The sequence below is a fragment of the Notolepis coatsorum genome (genome assembly GCF_963971535.1).
Source record: "Notolepis coatsorum genome assembly, contig: SCAFFOLD_58, whole genome shotgun sequence".
In the NCBI taxonomy this organism is placed as follows: domain Eukaryota; kingdom Metazoa; phylum Chordata; class Actinopteri; order Aulopiformes; family Paralepididae; genus Notolepis; species Notolepis coatsorum.
The window spans coordinates 657950-676870 of NW_028173062.1; positions in this window are offsets into that span (position 1 = coordinate 657950).

Consider the following 18921-nt stretch of genomic DNA (forward strand, 5'->3'; position numbering starts at 1 on the left):
GGGGGGGGTTGGATAGGCGGGTGGAGGGGGGGGGGGGGGGGATTGTACATTGGACGTTCCACATTGATGTGACATAATTGCGAAACGTGTTTAGTCCCTTGTTTGAGCCGAATCTGGGTTTAACATGATTTGTGGAGCTCCCTCTGGTGTTGTGGTTGTGGTATTCACTGACCTTTGGGAAGTATTTTGACATGTACATGGGTACCTTAGTGGTGTAGTGTATAGTGTATCTTGAACTGGCCATGTCCGCTTCCATTCATACCACATATATGTATGTACCATATAGCTATGTATACATATATATGTACCTATATAGCTATGTATACCATATATATCTACTAATATATAGCTATGCATACATATATATGTACCTACTATATAGCTATGTATATATTTATATACTGCATAGCTATGTACACCATATATATTTATCTACTGTATAGCTATGTATACCATATATATCTACTGTATTGATTGATTGATTGATTGAAAACTTTATTAACAGATTGCAGAATGGGTACAGTACAGTACAGCTCAATACACACAATTGTTAAGAGGATGCAGACCAGAGAAAGACTTTTGTCTTGTTTACATCAGGGTCCCCTATTTTCAATTCATCATGACATATATGACATACATGACATACAGATAGACAGTACTGCTACATCTATACATTTATGACATGTACCAGACTTGCAAATACAGTACTGTTTGTGATACAAAAAGAGTCCAGAAAAGATGTACATTGGAATATTGACAAAACCATACTTGGTCATTTACTGTACATTGGAGGGGGTTGGGTTAGGACATTTACAGGGGCCAGTTTCGAATTGCAGTCTCCCGTAGGTGTTCTTTGAGAGTGGTTTTGAAAGTGGGTAGTGATTCACATTCCTTTACAGCTTTGGGTAGGGCGTTCCACATTGATGTGGCATAATTGCGAAACGTGTTTAGTCCCTTGTTTGAGCCGAATCTGGGTTTAACATGATTTGTGGAGCTCCCTCTGGTGTTGTGATCGTGGTATTCACTGACCTTTGGGAAGTATTTTGACATGTACATGGGTACCTTGGTCGTGTAGTGTATCTTGTAGACCAGGCCCATTGCAAGTTGCTGTACTCTGTCGTCTACTCTAAGCCATCCTAGGTTGTCAAAGTGGGCAGGGGTGAGGTGGGTTCTAGGAGTCAGGTCAAGCAGTAGTCTGACCAGTTTGTTTTGAGATGTTTGTAATTTTGTTTTTAGCGCCTTTGAGGTGCTTTGGTACCATGAGGTGCACGCATAGTCGTAGTACCCTTGAATGAGTGCTCCTGCCAGAGTCTTCAGGGTATTCTTGTTTACCAGAGAGGAGATCCGGTACAAGAATCGAGTTTGTTGGTTGACTTTTTTTATTACATTGGATGCCATATGTATGTATGTATAGCTATGTATACGGTATAGCTATGTATACCATATTTATCTACTGTATAGCTATGTATACCGTACCTTATAAGGACTTTTCCCCCTCATTTGTAATAGACCTTTTTACACAGCAAGTATAGTAGAGTAATGCCTTGAATCATGGCTCCATTTAGGTGTCCTTGCCAAGGCTGGTATCGTGCTCGCTCGCCTGCAGGGCTCACTGTCACCTAATGCAACTGACCCATTATTCATATTAGTACTGTGTTTACCCCTCTATGACGTGCCAACATGTCTGCTGTGAAAAAGGTCTATTATAACGAATGAGATGAAGTTTGGATGAGTTTGCACGGCTCTGCTCTGTCATCAGCATTCGCTATTGTAGTTTTCTCTTCTGACAGCAGAGGGCAGTATAACTATAAGGATCACATCTGAAAAGCCTACCAGGCCTGAGCCATCACGTGGCCTAGTGTAGGTAGGTTACATAGAGGAGACCATCTGTGTGTAAGATGAACACTTCTTTATGCATACATACTATACCATACATGCAGATTTAGTCTCTGTAGATATACTTCTATATATAGTATAGAAAGTACATGTCCTTATGCAAACATACTATAAGTACATATTATTATGTAAACATATTATAAGTACATGTAATTTCCTTATGTAAACATACTATAAGTACATATCATTATGTAAACATACTATAAGTACATATCATTATGTAAACATACTATAAGTACATATCATTATGTAAACATTCTATAAGTACATATCATTATGTAAACATACTATAAGTACATATCATTATGTAAACATACTATAAGTACATATCATTATGTAAACATTCTATAAGTACATATCATTATGTAAACATTCTATAAGTACATATCATTATGTAAACATTCTATAAGTACATATCATTATGTAAACATTCTATAAGTACATATCATTATGTAAACATTCTATAAGTACATATCATTATGTAAACATTCTATAAGTACATATCATTATGTAAACATTCTATAAGTACATATCATTATGTAAACATACTATAAGTACATATCATTATGTAAACATTCTATAAGTACATATCATTATGTAAACATTCTATAAGTACATATCATTATGTAAACATACTATAAGTACATATCATTATGTAAACATTCTATAAGTACATATCATTATGTAAACATACTATAAGTACATATCATTATGTAAACATACTATAAGTACATATCATTATGTAAACATACTATAAGTACATATCATTATGTAAACAGGCTTATTGATGATGGCCAGTACAGAGTGACACTGCTAGCCATACAGTACAGGCCCCTGGCGGGCTGAGTGTGGCCTGACCGGTCCCTGGCTGGAGTTGTTGCCCCGGGCTGACTGACCGGTCCCTGGCTGGAGTTGTTGCCCCGGGCTGACTGACCGCGCCCTGGCTGGAGTTGTTGCCCCGGGCTGACTGACCGCGCCCTGGCTGGAGTTGTTGCCCCGGGCTGACTGACCGCGCCCTGGCTGGAGTTGTTGCCCCGGGCTGACTGACCGGTCCCTGGCTGGAGTTGTTGCCCCGGGCTGACTGACCGGTCCCTGGCTGGAGTTGTTGCCCCGGGCTGACTGACCGCGCCCTGGCTGGAGATGTTGCCCCGGGCAGGCTGAGTGTGGCCTGACAGCGCCCCGCCCGTTGATAAATGCCAGCAGCTCCTCCTCTGCCCGGTGCCGTCGCCCTCGGCTGCAGCCGCGCTCCCATGTATCTCCACAACCCAGATTGAATCTTCCCCATTCATTAGACTAAGTGGATGAGGCTCTCTAATAGGGGCTCCCTTCCCCTCAATAATTGCTGTTGATTGGCGTAAATTAGACCCCAGTTGCCAGACGAGTGATTCTCGACGACGATAATCCGATTCAAACTCAAACTAATAGGATTTTAACTCTGGCTTTGGCCTAATGTCCGTCTGCAAACCCTGGCTGTGGCCCTATGCCCCATCTAGGGCACGTCTTCTGGATCATATCTGGGGCCTCTGCGCTGGATGGATGGTGGGGTGGGTCATCACTGTTACCCTGCCTGTGTGACTCATGCCCTGGGAGAGGCTGCAGAGAGAGAAGGACCACTCACTCATTCATGTGGGTTGTTATGAATGGGAGTCTGGAGCGCTGAGTTCATTTAGTCGTCATGTAGCTCCCAGTATGATCCATCTGAAGTCATACAGTGTTTGAATAGTAAAATGATTACATGGACAGTTTGTTTGATATCATTGACTCTAAAGAAGGTTACAACACTTTCTACAGACACAGCCGTTCCCTGAACACACTAACACACACAGCACTAACACACATCACATAAACTAACACACAGCAACACACTAACACACTAACACACATCACAGACACTAACACACATCACATACTGTAACACGCTAACACACACAGCACTAACACACATCACATAAACTAACACACAGCAACACACTAACACACTAACACACATCACAGACACTAACACACATCACATACTGTAACACGCTAACACACACAGCACTAACACACATCACATAAACTAACACACAGCAACACACTAACACATTAACACAGTATACTGTAACTCACTAACACACACACAGCACTAACACACATCACATACTGTAACACACTAACACACACACAGCACTAACACACATCACAGCACTAACACACATCACAGCACTAACACACATCACAGACACTAACACACATCACAGACACTAACACACATCACAGACACTAACACACATCACAGACACTAACACACACACAGCACTAACACACATCACAGCACTAACACACATCACAGCACTAACACACATCACAGACACTAACACACATCACATACTGTAACACGCTAACACACACAGCACTAACACACATCACATAAACTAACACACAGCAACACACTAACACATTAACACAGTATACTGTAACTCACTAACACACACACAGCACTAACACACATCACATACTGTAACACACTAACACACACACAGCACTAACACACATCACAGCACTAACACACATCACAGCACTAACACACATCACAGCACTAACACACATCACAGACACTAACACACATCACAGCACTAACACACATCACAGCACTAACACACATCACAGCACTAACACACATCACAGACACTAACACACATCACAGACACTAACACACATCACATACTGTAACACGCTAACACACACAGCACTAACACACATCACATAAACTAACACACAGCAACACACTAACACATTAACACATAACACAGTAACACAGCACACACAGCACACACATCACAGACACTAACACACATCACATACTGTAACACACTAACACACACAGCACTAACACACATCACATACTGTAACACACTAACACACACACAGCACTAACACACATCACATACTGTAACACACTAACACACACACAGCACTAGCACACATCACATACTGTAACACACATCACATACTGTAACACACTAACACACACACAGACACTAACACACATCACAGACACTAACACACATCACAGACACTAACACACATCACAGACACGAACACACATCACAGACACTAACACACATCACAGACACTAACACACACACAGCACTAACACACATCACAGCACTAACACACATCACAGACACTAACACACATCACAGCACTAACACACATCACAGCACTAACACACATCACAGACACTAACACACATCACAGCACTAACACACATCACAGACACTAACACACATCACAGCACTAACACACATCACAGCACTAACACACATCACAGCACTAACACACATCACAGCACTAACACACATCACAGCACTAACACACATCACAGACACTAACACACATCACAGACACTAACACACATCACAGCACTAACACACATCACAGACACTAACACACATCACAGCACTAACACACATCACAGACACTAACACACATCACAGACACTAACACACATCACAGCACTAACACACATCACAGACACTAACACACATCACAGACACTAACACACATCACAGCACTAACACACATCACAGACACTAACACACATCACAGCACTAACACACATCACAGCACTAACACACATCACAGACACTAACACACATCACAGACACTAACACACATCACAGCACTAACACACATCACATACTGTAACACACTAACACACACACAGCACTAACACACATCACAGACACTAACACACATCACAGACACTAACACACATCACAGACACTAACACACATCACAGACACTAACACACATCACAGACACTAACACACATCACAGCACTAACACACATCACAGACACTAACACACATCACAGACACTAACACACATCACAGCACTAACACACATCACAGACACTAACACACATCACAGCACTAACACACATCACAGACACTAACACACATCACAGACACTAACACACATCACAGCACTAACACACATCACAGCACTAACACACATCACAGACACTAACACACATCACAGACACTAACACACATCACAGCACTAACACACATCACAGCACTAACACACATCACAGCACTAGCACACATCACAGACACTAACACACATCACAGACACTAACACACATCACAGCACTAACACACATCACAGCACTAACACACATCACAGCACTAGCACACATCACAGCACTAACACACATCACATACTGTAACACACTAACACACACACAGCACTAACACACATCACATACTGTAACACACATCACAGACACTAACACACATCACAGACACACATCACAGCACTAACACACATCACAGACACTAACACACATCACAGACACTAACACACATCACAGACACTAACACACATCACAGCACTAACACACATCACAGACACTAACACACATCACAGACACTAACACACATCACAGCACTAACACACATCACTGCACTAACACACATCACAGACACTAACACACATCACAGCACTAACACACATCACAGCACTAACACACATCACAGCACTAACACACATCACAGCACTAACACACACAGCAACACGTAACATTGAGGATGTGTCTGCTAGACCTCATGGTCCTCCTTCAACAACAACAACAACAACAGCAGCGACTGCTCCTCGGTCATTCAGTTGATAAGAGGACGGCACTACTAGTAAAGGCCTGAGGACTAATGAATCTCCACTCCATTACCACTGAATCGGACAGATTGCTCTCCCGGAGAAATGAATTGAGTTTTTTGTATTTGTGAGATCATTCTCCTTCCATTAACTGCTCTTTATCCCGTCTCTTCATCACAGGCAAATCGGGTTAGGCGGCCATGATTAGCTGGGGTGGCCTCCCTTTTTAAAAGGTAATTGGGTTTGGCGTCTCAGCTGATAGGGCCATTAGGACCAATAAAGGCCGGGCTTGGCTGGCGGAGTGAAACAGATTCTCAGGGAGCAGATGGTGGAGGCAGCGAGAGGGATCTGACGCGCTGACGCTCAGAGGCCCAGAACAAAGTTTGTGTAACCAAAGTAGTTTTGGGGGCCTCCTCATCGGGTAGGAGGTAGGGTCCTCTGGTTATCATGATCATTTTAGTTTGTATCTCTCGTCGATGTGTGTTAACCCTTCCACTACCACACCACAGAAGGGTTAACCCTTTCACTACCACACTACAGACTGTTAACACGTCTGCAGTGTGGTAGTGAAAGGGTTAACCGTCTGCAGTGTGGTTGTGAAAAGGTTAAACATTTGTCGTGTGGCAGTGAAAGGGTTAACCCTTTGGTAGTGTGGTAGTGAAAGGGTTAACATAGCGCTAACCCCTCCGGTTTCTAACCCCTTTGTAAATGATAAACTTGTAGTATGTGTTTTGTACCCAATATACATACCGTTTCCGTTTCCAATATCTGACAGCGGCTTTTGAAGACGTCAAACTAAGACACGCGGGTATACGATCAACAATCGATCCCCCCCCCCCCCCCCCCCCCCCCCCCGACTATAATCACAGCCTGTCATCTCTGGACCAAAGGAAAGGTGAACTCGGCCGATTCCCAGAAATCCCGTGAAGCGGCGGCTTGGCTTACTGCGTCTTGGGGCTTTGTGCTGCGGGACAAGGTGCATTAGTGGTGACAGTCGGACCGGGGGGGACATGCTGGACGGCTGGAGGTGGTCTTGTGTATTATGTGGCGGCCATTGCTGTGACACTGTCTCCCCCTTATCTGCTCCACAGAGGAGGCTCTGATCTCTCCCTCTCTCTGTCTCTCTCTCTCTGTCTCTCTCTCTGTCTCTCTCTCTCTCCCCCCCCCCCCCCCCCCCCCCTCATTTCTCCTTCCCGGAACCGTTACAGGTTTGTTTGCTGTTTACATGAAAGGTGACTCTGTGCCCTTTTTCCTACTCATTCAGAGACTAGAGACTAGAGACTAGAGACTAGAGACTAGTCGGGCTCAATGCAAAGTAAATGTAACATGTAGTACCGGTACTCCACAATGAAGATATTCTATTCTCTTCTATTCTATTATATCTCCTCCTTTTGGTCCCATTAAAAAAAAATAAGAAAATCACATCATAATGTGATCACATGGAGCTCTGGTGACCTTATCAACCTTGAAGCTGTAATCTGCTGCAAAAACAAGCCCCTGCTGTCAGGGAACATGTCCTTCTCTCCGCTGGTCTTCAGTGACACACAGGACTCGGTGTCTGACTCGGTGTCTGACTCGGTGTCTGACTCGGTGTCTGACTCGGTGTCTGGAGGACTCGGTGTCTGGAGGACTTGGTGTCTGGAGGACTTGGAGCAGAGCCTGGCTGGGTGGGTGCAGCAGAGCCTGGCTGTGTGGGTGCAGCAGAGCCTGGCTGGGTGGGTGCAGCAGAGCCTGGCTGGGTGGGTGCAGCAGCAGAGCCTGGCTGTGTGGGTGCAGCAGAGCCTGGCTGGGTGGGTGCAGCAGCAGAGCCTGGCTGGGTGGGTGCAGCAGCAGAGCCTGGCTGTGTGGGTGCAGCAGAGCCTGGCTGGGTGGGTGCAGCAGCAGAGCCTGGCTGTGTGGGTGCAGCAGCAGAGCCTGGCTGTGTGGGTGCAGCAGCAGAGCCTGGCTGGGTGGGTGCAGCAGCAGAGCCTGGCTGTGTGGGTGCAGCAGCAGAGCCTGGCTGGGTGGGTGCAGCAGCAGAGCCTGGCTGGGTGGGTGCAGCAGCAGAGCCTGGCTGGGTGGGTGCAGCAGCAGAGCCTGGCTGGGTGGGTGCAGCAGCAGAGCCTGGCTGGGTGGGTGCAGCAGCAGAGCCTGGCTGGGTGGGTGCAGCAGCAGAGCCTGGCTGGGTGGGTGCAGCAGAGCCTGGCTGGGTGGGTGCAGCAGCAGAGCCTGGCTGGGTGGGTGCAGCAGCAGAGCCTGGCTGTGTGGGTGCAGCAGCAGAGCCTGGCTGTGTGGGTGCAGCAGCAGAGCCTGGCTGGGTGGGTGCAGCAGAGCCTGGCTGGGTGGGTGCAGCAGAGCGGTGTGACGAGGAGGCGCGCCACACATCTCAGCCCTCCTAAATAAAACATCCTGCCGCCCGGCGCCGGTAAGTGTCCCTTGAAGACCAAAGGGAGGGGAGGGGCGGCGCGCAGGTTAAGTTGTTTGAAAGGCCTCCGGGTATTAAGAGGCGTTTTACACTTAAGAAGTTGGTTTCGCTGGGTTTTCTGTTTCCCCACTTTATTGATTGATGCTCAACTATCAATGCATAATAGAAAAGCACTCAGAGCAAATGCAGGGTTATGGCCTTGGGAAGGAGTCAGCAGACTCCAGCCCCCCCCCCCCCCCCCCCCCACCCCTCCCCCCTCCCCTGCCATTATTGGCCCATAAAGGGTCCCTCGGGACGCCACAGTGTTCAGATCAGCACACACCAAATACCCAATTAAAAAAGGCTTTAAATTCCCTCCTCTTTCCTGGGAAGAAATCAATCTGAATTCAATCTATTCGGCTAGGATTCCGACAGAGCAGGTAATTGCCCATAATCGGTCAGCTAGGTGACAACAGCTTAAAGGGTAGACACTAACACAATCAGGTATTTGCTTTCAACACTCGTCCTGTAGGCCCGGCCCGCGGGTTGTGGAGAACCGGGGAGAGTGCAGTTTACGTAGCCATCAAACAGAGGCGTATATAAAGTTACACAAGTCTTCCACCCCGGACGGTTCTCCGAGGCCTGATGGAGAGATTCTCTGAAGCACCGGAGAAACCATACGTCCTAAATGACGAACGCAACAGTTGCAATAAATGTTTTCCACGATGGTCTTTGAGAATATCTTGTCAAAGCGACTGGAAAGACAATATGTGCTCCTATTTTTCTATGAAGACTCTTGTTTCAGCACTTTATCATCGGCGTAATTGCACACTAGCATTGCAATTATGTCAAGATTATTTCAAGGTAATTCTACACCACCGATATTGGCTTGGTGCACTTAAATGCAACATTATTATTGGTGTACTAAATTGTATTATTATAATTTGTATACCAAATGGCAGCATTATTATTGGTGTATTACATGGCAGTAGTATTATTGGTGTACTAAATAGCAGCATTATGACTGGTGTACTAAATAACAGCATTATGACTGGTGTACTAAATAGCAGCATTATGACTGGTGTACTAAATAACAGCATTATGGCTGGTGTACTAAATAGCAGCATTATGACTGGTGTACTAAATAGCAACATTATGACTGGTGTACTAAATAGCAGCATCGTGGCTGGTGTACTAAATAGCAGCATTATGACTAGTGTACTAAATAGCAGCATTATGACTGGTGTACTATACAGCATTATGACTGGTGTACTAAATATCAGCATTATGACTGGTGTACTAAATAGCAACATTATGACTGGTGTACTAAATAGCAGCATTATGACTGGTGTACTAAATAGCAGCATTATGACTGGTGTACTAAATAGCAGCATTATGACTGGTGTACTAAATAGCAGCATTATGACTGGTGTACTAAATAGCAGCATTATGACTGGTGTACTAAATAGCAGCATTATGACTGGTGTACTAAATAGCAGCATTATGACTGGTGTACTAAATAGCAGCATTATGGCTGGTGTACTAAATAGAATTATGACTGGTGTACTAAATAGCAGCATTATGACTGGTGTACTAAATAGCAGCATTATGACTGGTGTACTAAATAGCAGCATTATGACTGGTGTACTAAATAGCAGCATTATGACTGGTGTACTAAATAGCAGCATTATGACTGGTGTACTAAATATCAGCATTATGACTGGTGTACTAAATAGCAGCATTATGACTGGTGTACTAAATAGCAGCATTATGACTGGTGTACTAAATAGCAGCATTATGGCTGGTGTACTAAATAGCAGCATTATGACTGGTGTACTAAATAACAGCATTATGACTGGTGTACTAAATAGCAGCATTATGACTGGTGTACTAAATAGCAGCATTATGACTGGTGTACTAAATAACAGCATTATGACTGGTGTACTAAATAACAGCATTATGACTGGTGTACTAAATAGCAGCATTATGACTGGTGTACTAAATAGCAGCATTATGACTGGTGTACTAAATAGCAGCATTATGACTGGTGTACTAAATAGCAGCATTATGACTGGTGTACTAAATAGCAGCATTATGACTGGTGTACTAAATAGCAGCATTATGACTAGTGTACTAAATAGCAGCATTATGACTGGTGTACTAAATAACAGCATTATGACTAGTGTACTAAATAACAGCATTATGACTGGTGTACTAAATAGCAGCATTATGGCTGGTGTACTAAATAGCAGCATTATGACTGGTGTACTAAATAGCAGCATTATGACTGGTGTACTAAATAGCAGCATTATGACTGGTGTACTAAATAGCAGCATTATGACTGGTGTACTAAATAGCAGCATTATGACTGGTGTACTAAATAGCAGCATTATGACTGGTGTACTAAATAGCAGCATTATGACTGGTGTACTAAATAGCAGCATTATGACTGGTGTACTAAATAGCAGCATTATGACTGGTGTACTAAATAGCAGCATTATGACTGGTGTACTAAATAGCAGCATTATGGCTGGTGTACTAAATAGCAGCATTATGACTGGTGTACTAAATAACAGCATTATGACTGGTGTACTAAATAGCAGCATTATGACTGGTGTACTAAATAGCAGCATTATGACTGGTGTACTAAATAACAGCATTATGACTGGTGTACTAAATAGCAGCATTATGACTGGTGTACTAAATAGCAGCATTATGACTGGTGTACTAAATAGCAGCATTATGACTGGTGTACTAAATAGCAGGATTATGACTGGTGTACTAAATAGCAGCATTATGACTGGTGTACTAAATAGCAGCATTATGACTGGTGTACTAAATAGCAGCATTATGACTCGTGTACTAAATAGCAGCATTATGACTGGTGTACTAAATAGCAGCAGTATGACTGGTGTACTAAATAGCAGCATTATGACTGGTGTACTAAATAGCAGCATTATGACTGGTGTACTAAATAGCAGCATTATGACTAGTGTACTAAATAGCAGCATTATGACTGGTGTACTAAATAGCAGCATTATGACTAGTGTACTAAATAGCAGCATTATGACTGGTGTACTAAATAGCAGCATTATGACTAGTGTACTAAATAGCAGCATTATGACTGGTGTACTAAACAGCATTATGACTGGTGTACTAAATAGCAGCATTATGGCTGGTGTACTAAATAGCAGCATTATGACTGGTGTACTAAATAACAGCATTATGACTGGTGTACTAAATAGCAGCATTATGACTGGTGTACTAAATAGCAGCATTATGACTGGTGTACTAAATAGCAGGATTATGACTGGTGTACTAAATAGCAGCATTATGACTGGTGTACTAAATAGCAGCATTATGACTGGTGTACTAAATAGCAGCATTATGACTTGTGTACTAAATAGCAGCATTATGACTGGTGTACTAAATAGCAGCAGTATGACTGGTGTACTAAATAGCAGCATTATGACTGGTGTACTAAATAGCAGCATTATGACTGGTGTACTAAATAGCAGCATTATGACTAGTGTACTAAATAGCAGCATTATGACTGGTGTACTAAATAGCAGCATTATGACTAGTGTACTAAATAGCAGCATTATGACTGGTGTACTAAACAGCATTATGACTGGTGTACTAAATAGCAGCATTATGGCTGGTGTACTAAATAGCAGCATTATGACTGGTGTACTAAATAGCAGCATTATGACTGGTGTACTAAATAGCAGCATTATGACTGGTGTACTAAATAGCAGCATTATGACTGGTGTACTAAATAGCAGCATTATGACTGGTGTACTAAATAGCAGCATTATGACTGGTGTACTAAACAGCATTATGACTGGTGTACTAAATAGCAGCATTATGGCTGGTGTACTAAATAGCAGCATTATGACTGGTGTACTAAATAACAGCATTATGACTGGTGTACTAAATAGCAGCATTATGACTGGTGTACTAAATAGCAGCATTATGACTGGTGTACTAAATAACAGCATTATGACTGGTGTACTAAATAACAGCATTATGACTGGTGTACTAAATAGCAGCATTATGACTGGTGTACTAAATAGCAGCATTATGACTGGTGTACTAAATAGCAGCATTATGACTGGTGTACTAAATAGCAGCATTATGACTGGTGTACTAAATAGCAGCATTATGACTGGTGTACTAAATAGCAGCATTATGACTAGTGTACTAAATAGCAGCATTATGACTGGTGTACTAAATAACAGCATTATGACTAGTGTACTAAATAACAGCATTATGACTGGTGTACTAAATAGCAGCATTATGGCTGGTGTACTAAATAGCAGCATTATGACTGGTGTACTAAATAGCAGCATTATGACTGGTGTACTAAATAGCAGCATTATGACTGGTGTACTAAATAGCAGCATTATGACTGGTGTACTAAATAGCAGCATTATGACTGGTGTACTAAATAGCAGCATTATGACTGGTGTACTAAATAGCAGCATTATGACTGGTGTACTAAATAGCAGCATTATGACTGGTGTACTAAATAGCAGCATTATGACTGGTGTACTAAATAGCAGCATTATGACTGGTGTACTAAATAGCAGCATTATGGCTGGTGTACTAAATAGCAGCATTATGACTGGTGTACTAAATAACAGCATTATGACTGGTGTACTAAATAGCAGCATTATGACTGGTGTACTAAATAGCAGCATTATGACTGGTGTACTAAATAACAGCATTATGACTGGTGTACTAAATAGCAGCATTATGACTGGTGTACTAAATAGCAGCATTATGACTGGTGTACTAAATAGCAGGATTATGACTGGTGTACTAAATAGCAGCATTATGACTGGTGTACTAAATAGCAGCATTATGACTGGTGTACTAAATAGCAGCATTATGACTCGTGTACTAAATAGCAGCATTATGACTGGTGTACTAAATAGCAGCAGTATGACTGGTGTACTAAATAGCAGCATTATGACTGGTGTACTAAATAGCAGCATTATGACTGGTGTACTAAATAGCAGCATTATGACTAGTGTACTAAATAGCAGCATTATGACTGGTGTACTAAATAGCAGCATTATGACTAGTGTACTAAATAGCAGCATTATGACTGGTGTACTAAATAGCAGCATTATGACTGGTGTACTAAATAGCAGCATTATGACTGGTGTACTAAATAGCAGCATTATGACTAGTGTACTAAATAGCAGCATTATGACTGGTGTACTAAATAGCAGCATTATGACTGGTGTACTAAATAGCAGCATTATGGCTGGCGTACTAAATAGCAGCATTATGACTGGTGTACTAAATGGCAGCATTATGACTGGTGTACTAAATAGCAGCATTATGACTGGTGTACTAAATAGCAGCATTATGACTAGTGTACTAAATAGCAGCATTATGACTAGTGTACTAAATAGCAGCATTATGACTAGTGTACTAAATAGCAGCATTATGACTAGTGTACTAAATATCAGCATTATGACTGGTGTACTAAATAGCAGCATTATGACTGGTGTACTAAATGGCAGCATTATGACTGGTGTACTAAATAGCAGCATTATGACTGGTGTACTAAATAGCAGCATTATGACTGTAAGTTCTCCTCTGGATATTGTCTTTAATAATTGAGCCCTGGGGCAAGTGGCTGCACCTCACCAGCCATGACACTAACACTAGTTTGCCTGGTTGGTAACTTGATGTCGAAGGGTCAGCTGAGGTCAAAGGGTCAGTGGCAGAAGGCTTCAATTAATGGATCTCTCAATAAAATGGGAGCTAATATTACCAACTCTCTCCAGCTCTGACTTGTGAAGTGAAGAGGGAATTCCTCATATATCAGACCATGCAGGGCAAACAGCTTGTGTCTTGAAATTGCTTTCTGTGACGGGCCGGGCTGTGGAAGTGGTTCTGTGACCCGGGCTGTGGAAGTGGTTCTGTGACCCGGGCCCGGGCTGTGGAAGTGGTTCTGTGACCCGGGCTGTGGAAGTGGTTCTGTGACCCGGGTTGTGGAAGTGGTTCTGTGACGGGCCGGGCTGTGGAAGTGGTTCTGTGACCCGGGCTGTGGAAGTGGTTCTGTGACCCGGGCCCGGGTTGTGGAAGTGGTTCTGTGACCCGGGCTGTGGGAGTGGTTCTGTGACCCGGGTTGTGGAAGTGGTAGCACATTTAATTGACCAATCAAAAGATAAAAGGCAGAACATCAGGCGTGAAGAGGAGAGAGGCGAGGCCATCTGTTTCAGTTCCTGTTGAGTCCGGCGCTGTACAAGACGGTGTGCCGTGTGTCATGGTTGTGCCGTGTGTCATGGTTGTGCCGTGTGTCATGGTTGTGCCGTGTGTCATGGTTGTGCCGTGTGTCATGGTTGTGTCATGGTTGTGCCGTGTGTCATGGTTGTGTCATGGTTGTGCCGTGTGTCATGGTTGTGCCGTGTGTCATGGTTGTGTCATGGTTGTGCCGTGTGTCATGGTTGTGCCGTGTGTCATGGTTGTGCCGTGTGTCATGGTTGTGCCGTGTGTCATGGTTGTGCCGTGTGTCATGGTTGTGCCGTGTGTCATGGTTGATAAGGACAGTATTTTTGACTGGCAGGCCATGTTGACAGAGATCTAAACATAGTTAAAGGTGCAGGCGTCTGGCTGGTGCAGCGGACATTGCGCTCGTCACCAACGCAAGAGACACCGGTATCGAATCCGGCTGTCAGCGTTGCCTCCGGCTTGGGCCGGCCGTCATACTGACTCAATTGGCAGAGTCAGCGGGAGGGAAGTCGATGGGTGGTAATCTGGTCGTTGTAAACAGCGACTCCTACAGGTCGGTCGGGGCGCCTGCACAGCAGAGACAGGAAAATGGCGGGGGCAGTGTGAGCCTCCCACACGTTACACCTCGCCAATGAGAGTCCGCACTGGCAGGTGAAAAGAAGTGACTGGCTGCCTCCTCGTGTATCGGAGGGGACATGTGATGGGCTTCTATCCTCCCTACGACCGGCAAGTGGGGGGCACATGCGAGCAACGATCAGGACCGGGGGAGGGAGAATTGGCACGAGAGGTTGGGATGGGAGAAAAATCACAGGAAAAGGAGGAGAAAAAGTAGGTAAAAAAAAACATAGTTAAAGGTGGAGTCTGTAAAGTCGTCAAACAGCTCCCCTTGGTACTGCGCTTTGTTTACATTTGTTTGTATTGGCTTGATGTATGGGTTGAATCTGAGTGGGTATATGGGAGGGGGCGCTATTGCAGACACAAACACTTCTCCTATACCAATCGAAACGAATCAAACCAAAACAAAGAAATGTAAACAAAGTGCAGTACCAAGCGGGGCTCTTTTGCCTAGAGGGCGCTGTTTGACGGCATTACAGATTGTACGGTATAAACATACACAATGATGAAGTATAAAAAAAGAGAACGTTTATTCATTTTTGTTTATTTATTTATATGTACTTAATAAAGTATCATATTACAACATAAAATGTAATTGCTTATGTAATGAGAATTTCACACACACAAAAAATATATACTTTTCACAAATCCAAAAGCAAATCTAAAAGCTACATGAAGCAGGATGTGATTTTGAACGCGAAAGAGGCTCCTTTTAACGATAGGTTATGTAGATAACCTAGTTATATTAGTATAGGCTAAGCTCCCGCTCTGAGCCTTACGAGATACTCTATATCGCCTGTGATACCTAATGTATCTCCCACGAACAAAAACACATGCACCCCACCTGTATGGGGCCCCGCCCCTTATGGTGGTACCACCCATATAATCATGACTCTGGTCATGACACACCCTTCCTCGCCAAAAACCCGTCCCAGGAAAAGATCCCTCAAGAGGGAACTCAGGGCGCGCAGAGCGGGAGCTTAGCCTATACTAATATAACTAGGTTATCTACATAACCTATCGTTATATTTCGTATGGCATCGCTCCCGCTCTGAGCCTTACGAGATAATGGGGAAGAGCGGGCGCGAGACCCGACAGATGTACCCCCTGAGGACCCGTAAGCCCACATCAAGGGGTGCGGGGAGCCCTGTCACCCCATCCTTCCTAACGAAGGGGGGGCGCAGTCAACTCCACCTGAATGCGAACAAGAGGGAGCCAGAACCCCTTGAACACACCGTACAGGCGGAACCACGTGTGACTCAACACACTGCGGCCCATACCCACACACTCCTGCTACCCTACCAAAGGACGGGAAGCAGGAAAGGCCACAGACCCCAGAACCGCCTGGGAGACAGAACCCCCGGTCATGTCCATGAGGAAAAACCTTACAAAGGAGCCCGGGGAGGACCATGAAGCTGCAGCACAGATGGCCTCCACCGAGGCCCCACCCAGGAGAGCGGCAGAGGCAGCCACCCCACGAGTGGAGTGCGCCCTGACGCCCCCAGGGGGATCCTGCCCAGCCAGCGTGTAGCAGAGGGTAACACCCTCGCACAACCAATGGGACAGGCGCTGCTCCGACAGTGCCTTACCAGCACGAGCCCCACCGTAACAGACAAAAAGCTGGTCGGTAACCCTGAAATCCTGAGTACGGCTGAGGTAAATCCCCAAGCACGGACTGGACATGACAGGTGAAGGCCCGCATCTAACTCACCAGTGTGAGGAGGAGGACGAAACGCCTGAACCACAATATCCCGGGAGCGGAAGGAACTCCGGATATTCTTAGGCACGAAAGCAGGATTAGGTCGCAGAGTGACACCGCAATCGGTCCGAAAAGACAGGCACTCTGGACGTACCGAGAGAGCACAGAGCTCACCTACGCGTTTAGCGGAAGTGACAGCCAGAAGGAACGCGGTCCTGAAGGACAGCTGTCCCAACGGCGCCCGCTCGAGCGGCTCAAACGGGGCCAAGGACAACCGACCGAGGACCAATTGAAGATCCCAAGTCGGAGCCAAGGAGCGTTGCACCGGCTTAACGCGTCGAGCGCCAAGCAGGAAACGCCTCACAAGAGGGTGGCTGAACAAGACATCCCCTCAAACCCCTCATGATAGGAGGATATAGCTGCTGCATATACCCTCACCGTCGAAGCCGACAGTCTATCAAGGAGAGACTGGAGGTAACTAAGGACAGCAACCAGGGGGCAGGAGACTGAGTCCTGGCCCCCCGCCTTACACCACACTTGGAACATACGTCATCTGCCCGCGTAAGCGCGACAGTGGAGGGAGCATGCGCATTCCAGATGGTAACACCATCAGGATCAAGGACCTGCGCCCCTCAACGTACCCGTCCCAACAATTGACCTAACAGATGTATGGGGAAGAATCCCTGGCGGCACGGCATCGGTCCCAGACCTGCCTGGCCATGTCCAGACGCAATCCTCACCCGTCAGGATGAGGGCCGCCCCGCGACAGTACACCTGCACCCACATTCTCCCTGCCGGGGATGTGGGGAGCCCTTAGGCCGCGCAGATGGAGGACGCCCATAGCCAGCCGCCCGCCGCCTGGTGCAGACAGGGGGAGCGTACTCCTCCCTGTCTGTCGATACACGACACTGACGTCGTATCGTCCGTCCTGATCAACACCATTTGTGGACCAGAAGGACCGCTTTCAACACCAACACATTGAACGTAGCGCAGACCGGGCAGCATGGTTTGCCAGCTGCCCCCTACTGCGTTGGCCCGACGCGTCACCAGCGAGGGAGGCGTCGGTGAAAACGCGACGTGAGACAGCGCCGTAACCGTCCTAGGACGGAACCTCCCGAGCGTGTTGACAACACGCTCTGAGATGGATGCCCATAGCCCTCCAACCGTTGACTGGGAAGAGGAATACTCTACATCCAGTCTACAGCAACCCCAGGCTGGTAGAGACCTGCCTGGTACGAGACCTGACGATCCACCTTGACCGCGAAGGACCAGAACGTCATCAGGGCAGAACACTCCGTAACCCCGGATGACGCAGAGGCCCCAGTGCGGCCTCCACGCACTTGGTGAAGATGCGGGGAGCCAGAGAAAACCGAACGGCAGCCTCTGGTACTCATACGCTAACCCTGCAAAGGAAGCGTAGGTAAGCCCTAGGATG